Here is a 13965-nt window from a genome sequence, read left to right on the forward strand (position 1 = left end):
AAACACTGACACATCCATCCACACACATCCACATTATATGCAGACATCCATTTTTAACTCCACATATGCGCTAACACCAAAACAATTCTGCTGTTCTCTGTTAAAGAACAAGAACAAATATGTTAACCTTGTGTATAAACAAAAGGAAAAGACAACCCCATCACAAGAGGCTGCTCGCAGAAGACTGAAGTTTAGCAGTACAAGAGATGAAGCTATTTCAAGTCACTTCCCAAAGCGAATTCCCAAGCAGTTCACACGAAGGGGCTGGTTTTCAACTCAGTTTGCACACAGTTAGCTTTGTCTGTTCCCCTTTTGCACTGGTACATGAACATGCAAGAGAGATATTCGTCTGCATGAGCAATTAAGGAACTCCAACATTGAATCCTCTGATGCACAATGATCACACAAGTGTATGAAGAGTCACCTGTACATAATGCAGAGAGATTATCATTTGAAAAACTGAAGCTTCATGTTAAAATGCAGCACCTTCTTAACTTGTACTTGACCATCATCTGGTGTCCTCAACATGAGAGGGACATGGAGCTGTTGGAGCAAGTCCAGAGGAGGCCATGAGGATGATCAGGGGCTGAAGCACCTCCTGTATGGAGACAGGCTGAGAAAGTTGGGGCTGTTCAGCCTGGAGAAGAGAAGGCTGCGTGGAGACCTCAGAGCAGCCTTCCAGTATCTGAAGGGGGCTACAAGGATGCTGGGGAGGGACTCTTCATCAGGGACTGTAGTGACAGGACAAGGGGTAACGGGTTCAAACTGAAACAGGGGAAGTTTAGATTGGATATAAGGAAGAGGTTCTTTACTGTGAGGGTGGTGAGGCACTGGAATGGGTTGCCCAGGGAAGTTGTGAATGCTCCATCCCTGGCAGTGTTCAAGGCCAGGTTGGACAGAGCCTTGGGTGCCATGGTTTAGTGTGAGGCGTCCCTGCCTGTGGCAGGGGGTTGGAACTGGATGATCTGAAGGTCCTTTGCAACCCAAACCATTCTGTGATTCAATGATTCTATGTTATTTTTAAGCTTTTTAAGGCCGGTTTATCTCATATCTCAAACAAGAACCAGTTTAAGACACAAGAAGGGGACTTTGTGCTGTCTGCATCAGCATCAGCCAGCTCAGATCACAACAGGGATGCGTCCTACAGACCAAGTCATCTAACAGGACACAACCATAGCACAAGACCATGTTTGTGGATTGACAGAGATCTGTGATGCCATGGATTGTCACTAACAAATGCCAGATGTGGATGGTTGGAAGCAGAGGCAGCTGGGGAATTCAGAGGAAAGCCGAGATGCTTAAAATGTACGTGCTGTCAGTAGTACAATGGGAGAGCAGGACAGAGGGGCCAGATGCGGGAGCCTCACACAGAAAGAGAGAGCCTAGACAGACCTGCAAGACAAAGCTAAATGGAATCATTAAGCAAATGAATGTTTCAACTATGGGCCAGTACCTTGGGGTAAATACTCAGCTTTAGGAACATGGAAGAGACAAACACTTTTTCTGCTTTCTCTGACATACCCACCCCACATATTTTATACATCCAAACTGTAATGTAGATGATATTTGCATAGTCAAGGGTGTGTAAGAACCTTTCAATCATATATTGAGATAGGTTCTTAAGATTAAGAACCTTAAGACTGGTTAAGACTGGCTCTTAACCAGTCTCTTAAGCTTGATCAGGTACGAATATGCCTTCTATCCCTTTCCAGGGAACAAGGAGAACATACCAATATCATCAAAAATAAGTGTTTCTCATCTGTAACTTGCCACTTCCAACCCATGCTGGAAGCAAGAACCAACCTGTGCCTTTGCCCCCTCATTAAACCACTTAGCCAGGAAAGCTCAAGGACACCAGGATTTCAAGAACTTCCTGCATTCTCCCATCTTAACCATGCAAGGATAGACATGACCCAGTCCCTGTGACATAATAAAGTTTAAGTAAATCAACCTGAGGAGTTTTAATTCTTCCCCATCACACAGCTACAACATCCATTCCAACCTCTCCGAACCCGTACCTAACCAGCTGAGCCCTACTGACTCCAACTGGGGCTCTGTCCAAGACAGGGGCCACATCAGCCCTGCTACCTGTAGGACACAGGAGGTCCCAAAGCCAGTGGTTCCCACCCTAAAAGCAGCACAAGAGCAGCTGCTGATTTCTGGTTTCAGTCTCAAGTGCCCTCTTTCTTCTTTGGGTATTGCCTGGCTTGTGCAAGTGTTAAAACCAAACCTGGCGAAACAGTGCAAAGGGAACACGTTGCTCTTTCCTGCCTGCCAGTCCCTGAGGTTCAGCTGAGGAGGCCACACACACCAACATGTCTCTCTCCCTCCCACAGATACTACAGTGTTTCTGAATAAATAGGAAGCTGACCACCTACCCGTGGAAGCAATCACTTCAGAGGACACCCAGACTCATGGGACTTCGTGTTTCCTAAAGCAAACTTGCATTTTGCTATTTTTGTTGACTGGTAGAGTGCTTCCTCCTCACACTTCCTACTGCTATTTGCAATGTTAATACTTTAACCTTATAATTAGGGATGGTCATGTTTTGTGGAACCTGAGGTTTTGCAAACCTCTTGAACTTCTGGAGGGGGGAGCAGGAAAAGGAAGCTACAAAGAATGAAGCTCGCCACATCTTTCCTTCTAAGCCTGTGATATTCTTTTTCCTCTGTGAAAGGAGATTCAGGCTTTTTCTTTTTAGCTATCATATTTTTCTGCTTAAAGACCTATCTCCAACGCTTGGTTCAGATACACTTTTGAGGCCAAGCCCTAGATTACTGCAAATGGTCAGTGTCCCTGATACCAGTGCTACCAGTCTGTATCAACAACCAGCCCCAGTGTGCCTGCCTCCTTCCTTGCAGGAGAAGGGGAAGATCAGTCTCACTGAGGAATTCACCCATCGTCCTGCAGGTATCAACTAATACTATTTCTTTTTAAAGAAAGCAAACAATTGGCTTTGGCAGCATTCAGGAGGCATCTGGCCACGAAATCCCAAAGGAGAACTAATCCATCAGAAGAGTATTCAGGCTCCCACACTCATTTAAAAGCAGATTCCATGCAAATGAAAAAAAGGCATCACAGCAGAGAAACTTGGGCTTCCTGACTTAACCAACAACTGAAATCAAACCCCAAAGCCACATCCTCAGCTAATATAAATATGGTGCAACTGAAGCTGATAGAGCAAAGCCTGTCAAACACATCCCAGTCCCGCTGTAATCCTCTTTAACAGCACCGAGGCCGAATAACGTTCCTAACGCACAAGAGACGGAAACAGCATTGCTCTGGTTGCATGCTTGGGATAGGAAGCCACAGCTTGGGGGCTGCAGTGGTATCAAGGCAGTTTTCATTCAAGTACTCATTAGGAACAAAGTAATGGATGATGGCAGGCGTTACAAGTGCTGAAGGAGAAGCAGGACAAGGAGTATGGTCACTGGCTCAGTATCAAAGAGTTGAATCCTCCCTGTTGGCCAAACAGTCTCAGAAGTCAAAAAACATTTCAATCAAAGTCAGCTTAAAAGCTTCCTTCCCATCTTCACTTTAAACCTTCACAGTGAATTAAAGGATTGTTCTACTATAGTGAACAGCAGAAACATTTTTAAAGCATCAAGTATTTGGCTTTCCTATTATTTTATTTAGCAAATAATTTAACAAAATTGAAGTGAATTCTCAAAAAACAAAGAAGCTAGATCTCTATTTTTACTCTCAGAGGGAGGTGGGATTTTGGGTGCTGGCTTGTTGGGCTTTGGCAAGCAAGACATTTATGCCCCTTGACAGTTCTCTAAGTCACGAGGCTCACTTCCTATAGAAGACACTTGACTGGACATACGCTATCAGTACAGAGTACAGCTAATGACACATAAATAAGGACTGTTTTCCAGGTCCATCAACACCTCAGAGCACTCATCCTGTTGTGTGCTTGACTCTCTGTCTGTAGGGACTCCCATTTCTCATTGGCCCAATGAAGATTGCTTTATATTAACAGGTTGATTCCTCAGCTCCCACCTCCACACCTGATAACATGGAATGGATGAACAAACCCAGTTTCCCTCCTGATCTCTCTGTGGCGGCATTAGCCCACTGCTGCCATCAAGAAGTACCCTCGCACAAATCCACTTTTCTCAAAGCCATGTTTTAATCCCTCCTTAATTTCATTCTCTGCCATGTTTCCTGCTTATCCCTCATGTGCAGGTGAAAGCTCTGCTAGTAACAGACACATAACATTTCCCTAGGTTTCAATTCCTCCTACTGATTGCTTACCCAACACACATAACTTGCAGTACTGATGCCAGGCAAAAGCAGTCGGTTTCTAAAGTGTCAGAAGTTTTCCCTCTTCAACAAAAACAGGCTCTTGTGTTAGTGTAAAGCATTGTCTAAGTATAGCAAAACTCTATGAAACATCAAGCTAAAGATCCACAGCAAATGCCAAGAATTTATTGAACAACAATGTCCTCTGCTGGCAGGAACTAGGCTCAACTTGTAACACTTAACTGCATTACAAGTTCTGCCCTGTGATTCTGATTGATTCTGATTTCATCATCACGAATACATCATTAAAGGTCTGAACAGGAAGGAAGGAAGATTTAGGTTAGATCTAAGGCAGAAGCTCTTCCCTTTGAGGGTGCTGAGGCGCTGGCACAGGGTGCCCAGAGAAGCTGTGGCTGCCCCATCCCTGGCAGTGTTCAAGACCAGGTTGGATGGGGCTTGGAGCAAGCTGCTCTAGTGGAAGGTGTCCCTGCCCGTGGCAGGGGACTGGAACTGGATGAGCTTTAAGGTTCGTTCCAACCCAAACCAGCCTGGGATCCATTCTACGAAAATCAGCATTAGGATAATTTCACCACTATTTGGATAATCCTGTCTGGTTCACCTCAGATTAGGGCAGAGGCCAGGGTATATTCAATACGTAAAGCTCTGATGATGAAAATAAATGTGAGTATGATCCAAGATAAGCTTATGTGACATCAAGCTCCAGTGAATGGAGCAGCAACATGAAAATGGAATCCAGATTCTCCTCTCAGCCTTGCTGCTTATCCTTCATGCTTATCCTCAGGCAAATCAGGTCTCTTCCGTCTATTCAGAGTTTGAAAGCATCACAACAGTGAAGACATCATTTGTCCAGCTAGACACTACCGCAATAAAGGAGCTGAGGTGCTTTCAAGAGCACACAAGTAACACAGGAACCTGGGATTTATTTGTGTTAATCACAAATACAAAGAGTATCCGGGTTCCAGAAGAGACTTACAGGCCCTTACCTGACCTGGGTGCTCCCATGTACTCCAGCAACAACCTAACTCCTGTTAATCCTCTTTAAACACAGTGGAGTTGACAGCTGCTTTGCTGGGCTCCTCCATGTCCCTGTGTGCTGATTCTGAAGAGCTTATGTTTTGGTAATGCTTCCCTAAACGCCTGCTCCAATTCTCATACAAAACCCAGTGTACCTGAAACCCAAGTGTAGGTTTACTGCATCAGATTGCTGGAAACAGAGGACGCAAAAAGCAGCCAAAGGGAAATTCTCCTTTTCATTCCTAACAGGAGCTGCCCAGTGTTCCTCAAACTCCTTCTATGCCTCAGAGGGGCAGCTGCACAATCATATATGAATAAAAGCTGATGAATCCCAATTATCATCAAAATAAAGCATTGTTATAGCTCTAGTTAGTTCTAGGACCTAACTATAACCCTAAAAGCACACAATGACACTGGCAGAGCTTGACAAGTCTGTTGCAATTCAGGAAGGTAAACAAGAATTACCCAACATATTTATAGGAAGACCAAGCAAACTTCTGGGCTCAAATTCACTTTATCACATCCCCTGAGGCTTTGAGCTTGGTTGCTCTTTGCAGCTACACAAGCTGGTCTAAGAAAAGCCATTACCTCTCCCAGTGAGCTTTGATTCCTTGATATCCTCAGAGCACTACAGCCACAGCACCACTACAACAAGGGTTCTCCAACTTTCTTCAGTAGCCAATGGAAGTCACCAGGGGAAGAAACCTCCAACACCTGCAATGACTATCCTGTTGCTTAAGAAAGAAGCTGGGCTCAGGATAAGAGGATTGTGAATCAGTGCAATGGTTTTAAGTGTCACAATGACAGTACTTTGGCAAGGAACAGAGAAAGCTACACTGCAAGGTTGCATGAGACAAGGTGATCAAAATAAGTGAGCAAATTCCACCACAAAAGAAGCGGAATGACTCCTAAGGATCCTTTAGCTTAGTCACCAACCCTATTTATATGTTTTAAGAGACCATCAATATTTTTATCGGCACCCAGGACACTGAGAGCTTTCCCAGTTTCTATATAAAGAAGTCATTTTGGGCAGATCAAAACAATAAAGGCCCAGGACTCCTGGATGACAGATGCCAGGATGTTAGTAACCATAAATGGTTTTCAAATATGGCCCCATCACCATCCCCCCACAGTAGCCCTTTCAAGTGGGAATTACAAATTGCTTACTTGGAGAGGAAATTTCAAACAGGCCACTTATCAAAAAGTGCCAAATAAACCTGTCATTGGGATCGAAGTTACAAACCATTCCTAAACTCTGCAGACATTTCCTGAGCCTGTGAACTCTGATCTTGGCTTCTAATAAACATGACATCAGCTCCCCAGCACTGCAGACACAAGACACATGACCCACCACTATGTTATCGCTTCCTCTGCAGTTCCTTGTGGGATCTGTTCTGAAGCACGACATCAATGGGAGACTTTCTGTGTAATTCACAATTGGGTTTGGATCAGGTCCTTCAAGGGAGGTCAGAGCAGCACAGCATGGCAGCAGTGAGCTGCAAATCTTGTCGCAAGGATCCATTTAAAAGCAATCCTGAATCAGAGACCTTTGAGTTTTCCAGGTAAGTGGGTTAAGACAAGACTCCTGTTGCTGTCAGAAGACTTACTAACTCCTAACCTCTCATCCTAGAAATGGAACTGAGCCCTTAAGAACACTGATTAAACACATATACACTGAGTAACAAACACATGGCTACTGAGTAACCTTTCAAAACCTGTTAAGAATGATAACAATATGCTCAAAGATTTCAAACGCTGCAATAACAATCACCTTCATTCCCAGAGAAATTCCAGGGAAGGATTACGACAGCTAAAGCTCCACAGTTTACTTTTTCCAGGAAGGCACTTCCTTTGCAACTAAGCTTTGGGTTTGAAATTGAAGTTGGAACAATAGATTTAAAAGGAAAGTTCCTGTTTATCTCTGGGCTGGAGACTTGACCAAGACCCTTCCCTGACACCAGACAGAATGGGCCATCAGCTCAATAAAGTAAGATTCCAATAGGCACTGAACTAGGGCTTTTGGGAAAGGCACTTAAAAAACATGTTCTGAGAAGCAGGCATTTGTAAAGATAATTTGTAAATATTCCATTTGAATATGGAATATTCATCTAGAAATGGAGCCTCTACTCCTCCCTAAAAGACAGATATTTCTTTTGTACTTGGGTATCCCAAAAGACTTCCAGATCATGAAACACAAGTCAGAGCTGACACAGTATAATACACAATGAGTTGTTAAAAAGCTTTATGATTAACATATGCAACTTCCTGGAAAAGACCTCTCCAAAAGTCTCCAAGAATCCACATGGATGGTAAGTTATAGTAGATGCAGACCTAGAGAGCTGTCCAGAGCCCTAGGAGCTTGACTTCCTGGTTTTCATGCCTGTTTTTTCCCCCTCTTCCATCCTCATCAGTTCAGAACCTGCAGTTTATAAAACTAGGAAAGTCTTGTTGGTCAATATGGGTCAAAAAGGAGGGCTAGCTGCTCCATAGTGTAAACTGACTACCAGCATCTCTAGTCAAGTTTAAAGCAGTTGTACAGCAACAGCATTCTAGCACAAAGGTGCTCAAACATTCCCAAGTCACAGTAGCCTTGGCACATGGTGAGCCTGCCGGTTGTAACACCAATGTTTGACTCTTCTCATGGCAGGATATACACCCTGCCATTCACTGGGACACAAAGAGGAGGTCACTCTGTCAAATAGATACACAAGGAGACATAGCTATGTTATAGGTACATTATATCTATATCTATATATATATATAGGTGTATATATATATGTATCTATATATTATATGTTATACCACTATCACAAGATTGAGCAGCTCCTTGGGAATCCGCAAAGCTCAAAGTCCCTCCATGCTCTCCTATGGGGAAGGAAACACCCTTTTCTCCTTAATGTTGATGGATTTCACTCCAAGTACTTTTCTTAGAAAGCGAAAAGAAACTCACAGAAGGTACAAGATCCCTGGCCTGTGTATGCTGATGATCAAAAGAAATTACCCAGTTTGTATTATCTGATCATTCAGCCTTCTAGTCGTACAGCTGTAAAAACACATGGATTGCCCCAGTAGTAAAAAGGACCAGCAATTCTGTACCAACATCCTGGATCTGCAGCACTTCAGCAGAAATGCAAAGAACATTGAACATTGAACTGGACTGCCGAGGAGGGGATTACATGGGGAGGGAGCTGACTGGAGTTAGTCAGAACAGCCAGGCAAAGCCATGCTCTTGCTGAGGAAGCCAAGTGATCTTTAATGCCCAGGAAAAATTTGGTGCTTTGGACTGAGTGACTCATGGAGCAATGCAGCACCTCCTACCAACGTGCTGTGGCATTCATACCCAGAAGGAAGTGTGTCAGCTACTGAGTCATGCAGCTCCGAAGGATTGGCTGTCACCAATCTAAACACAAACTCTGCCCGGCCCTGTTCAGTCCTGACATTACTGTAGCCCAAGGTTAAGCTCATCTCCCAAGAGCTTGCTAAAATAAAAAGCTTTCTGGTTATAAACAAAGCATGATTTCCAAACCCAGGCTCCCGGGACCATGCTTGAAAGCCCAGCAATTTCCCTGCACACACATTTAGCCTTCTGACATCAAAGCGCCTGCAATACAACCTGCTGAAGGGACTGGAAGCAAAACGGATTGGCCACTTAGGAGCAAACTTTAATATAGGAGTGGGACTTGTGTTTTTACACTACTGACCTACATTTGCAATTCCCTGGAGGTAATTTTGCCCAGCCTATAAAAAGGAAGAGCTATAAAGCCAGCTATATTAAGTTCTTATGCAATAGAAAGCACAGCTACGCTGAACAAAAACAGCCCAGGACAAGAGGAGCAAACAAAAGCCATGGAGTTCCGTGTAGGAAAAACTAATAGGTTTCAGCTAACAAAAGAAGAGACTTTTAATTAACTTGTTCTTATTGAGTGCAAAGATAATTAAATTACAGACACAACCACAGGAGTGTAATCAGTTTAGAAAAACCCACACACCAACACAAAGGAGTTTCAAGATCCATCTATTAGAAACCAGCCCCACTTCAAGCGCTTTCCTTAAACTCTTCCTTTGTTAAATGCATTCATGTGCTTTCTTTTAGAAGATTCTAACTCCAACTCAGTCTAATCAAACCCTTGAAAGACAGCTCCTGATCCAGTTCTTCTGATGTTTTGTGGTTTTAAGGGTATTTTCTTCTCTTCATGCAATGACTCGTGAATCTCACCTTCCACTTCATCAAGGTGTAGCTGCCTTTCAGCTGCACAGGGCGACTTGCATGCAACACAAGGGATCCAAATGACAAATAAAAAGCAAGGCAACAAAATAATGAATCTGGGCAGAGCTGCTTTGCTACAGTCAAAATATAGGGGTAGGATTTAATTCAGGGGCAGGTACAGCTCACAGCTTGAGATCTCCAAGGTTTGATAATGGGAGCTTACCTAATGGTAAAGGGAGTGTATTTGTTAGGATGAGCGTGCATCTGTGTCAAATCATGAGGGATCTGCACTGTTCAAACTGCAGTATTCTTTAGCCAAAACAACAGCCCACCTTTCCAGTGACAGCAAAAGTCACTCATGGTTTGACTCATGAAGGCCCAGTAAAGTGTTCATACCAGGCCAAAGCACAAAGGAACATGTTCAAAAGGACCATTTATACCCATAAGTCAAGCTTAAAACTTCAGTGCTTTGCAAAACTAATCCAGAATACATAACCTTACCCTTAGGATTAAGGGCTCCTGTTAAGAGGAACTCAACAAGGAAAAGAGAATCCACTGATGGTGTGCTCCTTGAGGTCTACCCAAACACGTTACAGGTGCTCAGAACAGAGCTCCTTCACAAGCAGCCACAAACCCCCTGCACACACTTGCCTGGTAGAGATGAGAAGACAAGACAAGAAGGCAGCATTTTCCATCTCAAGGGAATTAGTTGGAATAGCATCTGCCAGCTTGTAACACCCCAACCAGAGATGAGTACAACAAACTCCTCCTTAGCCCTTAATAAATACCACACTAAAGAATGAATGACATAAACCTGAAACCACCACATCCTCAAGCTCTCCTGCCATCTGTGCAGTGCAGCTGCACTGGTCCTAATGCCAGACACCCTCACTGAAGAGTTGTGACCCAGCAATTTCAGGCCTCTTATGGGGATATGTTTTACATGAGCAACAGGTTCCACACTAGGGCTTTAAAAAAGCCCAATACAGGTTGCTCACACTATTTAATGAAATGCAATACCTGGCATTTATTAAACCCTGAATGTGATGCCAAGCGCACCTATCATGGCAGAAACCTCCAGTGCTTGCTGGGCTCAAACCAGTAATAACATGGAAAGAAATATAAACCGCCCTCCTTGATGGGGGGCAGAGATACCATTGTGAATCTCACTTCTGTATTACAATCAAGGGCAAGGAGGAAACTCAGGCAGGAAAGGCAAGCTTTCCTCAGAGCCCTAGATCAGAAGCACGTTGTCTGCCCTAAGAATTAGTCATGCAGATGTGTACATAAGGTGGTTGCACTCGTTTGCATCCTGCACACCCCTAGCATCAGGTGGCGTGGCACATGCTACCATCAGCTAACACGCCTGAGGCCACCAGATGTCCCCTTCCGATGCTCCGGTTGTATTCGCTTATGTCCATGTAGCGGTGGTCCCTGTTAATAAGGCTGCAGTGGCATCTACTGGTCACAGCCCGGCGAGACAGGCAGTAGCTATGTCAGCTCCCAAAGTTTCTCATATAGAATCACAGAACCGACCAGGTTGGAAAAGACCTTTAAGATCATTAATGACAGAAGAGCTTTCCCAGGTTTTTTGCACTCCTATTATTTCGTCCTCTGCTGCTATATCGTACTGCTGTTGTTTATTCTTGTTGCTGTTAAGCTGCTTCGAAGAGGTTACAGTAGTGGACATTACAGCTTCTTGTCACCAATGAAGAGATAAGGAAATACCTCAGGATGTGAATGCAGCACTCCAATCAACCCACAGTTAGCCTGTATCCTTCCAGCAAAAATCAGTACATTTTATGCCTGGCTCAGCTGGGCTGCTGAGAAAGCCTACAAGGCCATTGCCAGCTACTGAGCCACATTTGGCCCTCCATAAATGCTTGTGTTTAGCATATCTTGCAATGCTTTTATTTCTTCAGGTCCTCAAAGATGCGTATGAATGAGACAGGATGTGATTCAGTTACAGGTAGAGAGAAAAAAAGCTGAACTCAGGCTGGTGTGAATGATTAAATGAGACTTGTGGACATGTGTGTTAGCACAAGTTTGTCACTAGAGAGGTTCTCTTATCAGTGCTCAGCTCTAACTGTGAAGCAAGACTAAGCATTGTACTGCAGCTCTCAGTCTGTGGAAAGTAAAGTACCCAACACTTGATCTTACAAAGAAATCAGAGTTTTCTTCTGTCACAGCGAAGAAAACAACAACTGGCCCAACCGCAAGTGCAAGCACAGGCAAGAAGCACAACATTGGGTCAGGGCCAGAAAAAAAAGAGATGTGAGTAACACCTCTATTATGACAACTGCTGGTTTAGTCATCTTCAGAGATCACTCCTTTGTAAAGAGATACTTAAAGCAGTACTTCAAGGCTTGAAAACTTCTCCAGTTTTTAAAAGAGATGTGCCTTGGTGAGGGTTTTCTTCTTAAATTAGTATTTAAATAAGCAATATGATATTCTCTATTCCATTTGGAACACACTGTTCTCATAGTCTAGCCTTGCTCTCAGAGGTGAAGCTCCGAGAAACATTAATTAACATGAGGGTAATGGTAAAATCCTAAGAGCTGTCAATCCACCAAGAGACTGGGAAGGAAGGAGAAAGGAAAAACAAGGAGAAAACCTACCCTCAGAGACGTGAATCTGCACATGCTCTTTCAGAGTGGTACCTATGCTACATATTTCACTGGTCACAGCCCTTGTGGGGAACTCCAGACACTGCTCAGCCCTTTAGAAAATGCTGACACTGATTTAGATGCCAGAATAGAGACAGGAAAGTCTTATTTAAAGCTTCCATTTTTAAAAGGCTGGGTGTAGCATTGAGAGTCATATGTTTGGGTGGGAAAACCAAGTTTAGCAACGCATCATTCATATTGCTTTCATCAGAACTAATTCATTCAGGAGAGTTGCACAACCCACTTCCACAGAAGTGCCATTTAAAATACAAGTCTGTTAATGAACTGCTTCATGGCGAGTTGCAGCCTCCAGCTTCACACCACATTGCATGGAGCAGGGAAGTCCTCTTCACTTCAGATCTTCTAAATAGAGGCCCATAGAGCTAATCCTGCCCACAGAGGACACCTCTACAGCCCTGCCTGAACTGCCCGTGTGTCTGAAACACCCCATTTACAACGGAACCCCTCTGCAACCTCCAGTTTTACCCTACAAGGTTCTCCTCTTGCAGCTCCAGGCTCCTTAGGGCAAGACTGTCTTTAGTCAACCTGCACAGACATATGACGTTCAGTTTCATTTAGATCTTGTAAGTACAGCTATAATATTTAAAGTGTCTTAAAAAGGATGAAGAATGACTCTGGGTGGTATTAATCTGAACAGTTTCAAACTGAAAAGGTCAGACAAAGGTGAATCCATTTATCTTAAAAGCTTCCACCAAACAGCCCCAATCCAGCTTCAGATAATATCTTGGAATGTCACTCCAGCTGAGAAATAGCATCCTAAGGAAAACAGTTCTAATAAGAGCATGTAATCGAACAAGTATTTTGAAGCCAGTCTTCTGCATTCCAGTTTTAGAAGGAATACTATCAAAGCCTGTTTGCCTTTGGGACCTCTACCTCACCTGTTCCAACAGCTAGGAGTACAACTGCGAGACATCCTCATCAGACATGATACAGTGCACGTAATATTAACAGACTAAAAGATCCATCACAGACACAGTGGTAATACTGTATAGCTTTACTCACCCCAGCATCTCAGAACTGTGTTTTTGAAACGAAAGGGAACACTATTATCAAAACTTGCAGGATGGACAACAGAGGCTCAGTTGTTTGGCAAGCAGCAGACTGCAGATCAGCCCACATCAACCAAACCCATACACAGTCCTACAGGACATGGCCACATTTTATTGCTAATAACTCATCCTATTACCAAAAGGCTGCTACAAAAGGTGTTAAAGTATTAGCTTTATGTACAAGTAGTAGAATATGCATGGCCTTCCAGCTAAAGCCCCAGCCTTGGCATCAGGATTTTAGCCTTAGTTCCACCCTCTGAAAAGTGTGTAACTTTGCACAGCCCTGTAGCCACTTCAGTCCCATTTCCTACTTGCAGAATGAGAACTGCTACTTGCTTTCTCACACCCACCACAAAGCTGGCATGAATGTGTTAAAGTTTGACTTGGGATCTACAAGAAACGGAACAGGAGTGCAGACTAAACCCATTGGCCAACACTACACTGTATCTTGTAGCCTGGAACTTTTAATGTACACAGTCAGGCATAACCACTTCTAACTCATAACCTTTACAACTCCAGAGCAGGTGTTCAGATTCTAAGGGTGGAGAAGAAAAAGGTACTTCTTTCAATTTACCATTAAGATACACTTTTCAAAGTTGCCCAGTATTCTTTCAATTGGGACCATCTCGCTGTAGCCTTGACTTGACAGGAGCACAGAAAAGGTAACACTAAGAATCACATTTGACAACCAAGCCATCAGTTGGGGGTTTTTTGTAGCCTGAAGAGTCCAAACCACTGGTTT

Source organism: Psittacula echo (genome assembly GCF_963264785.1).
Source record: "Psittacula echo genome assembly, chromosome: 4".
Lineage (NCBI taxonomy): Eukaryota > Metazoa > Chordata > Aves > Psittaciformes > Psittacidae > Psittacula > Psittacula echo.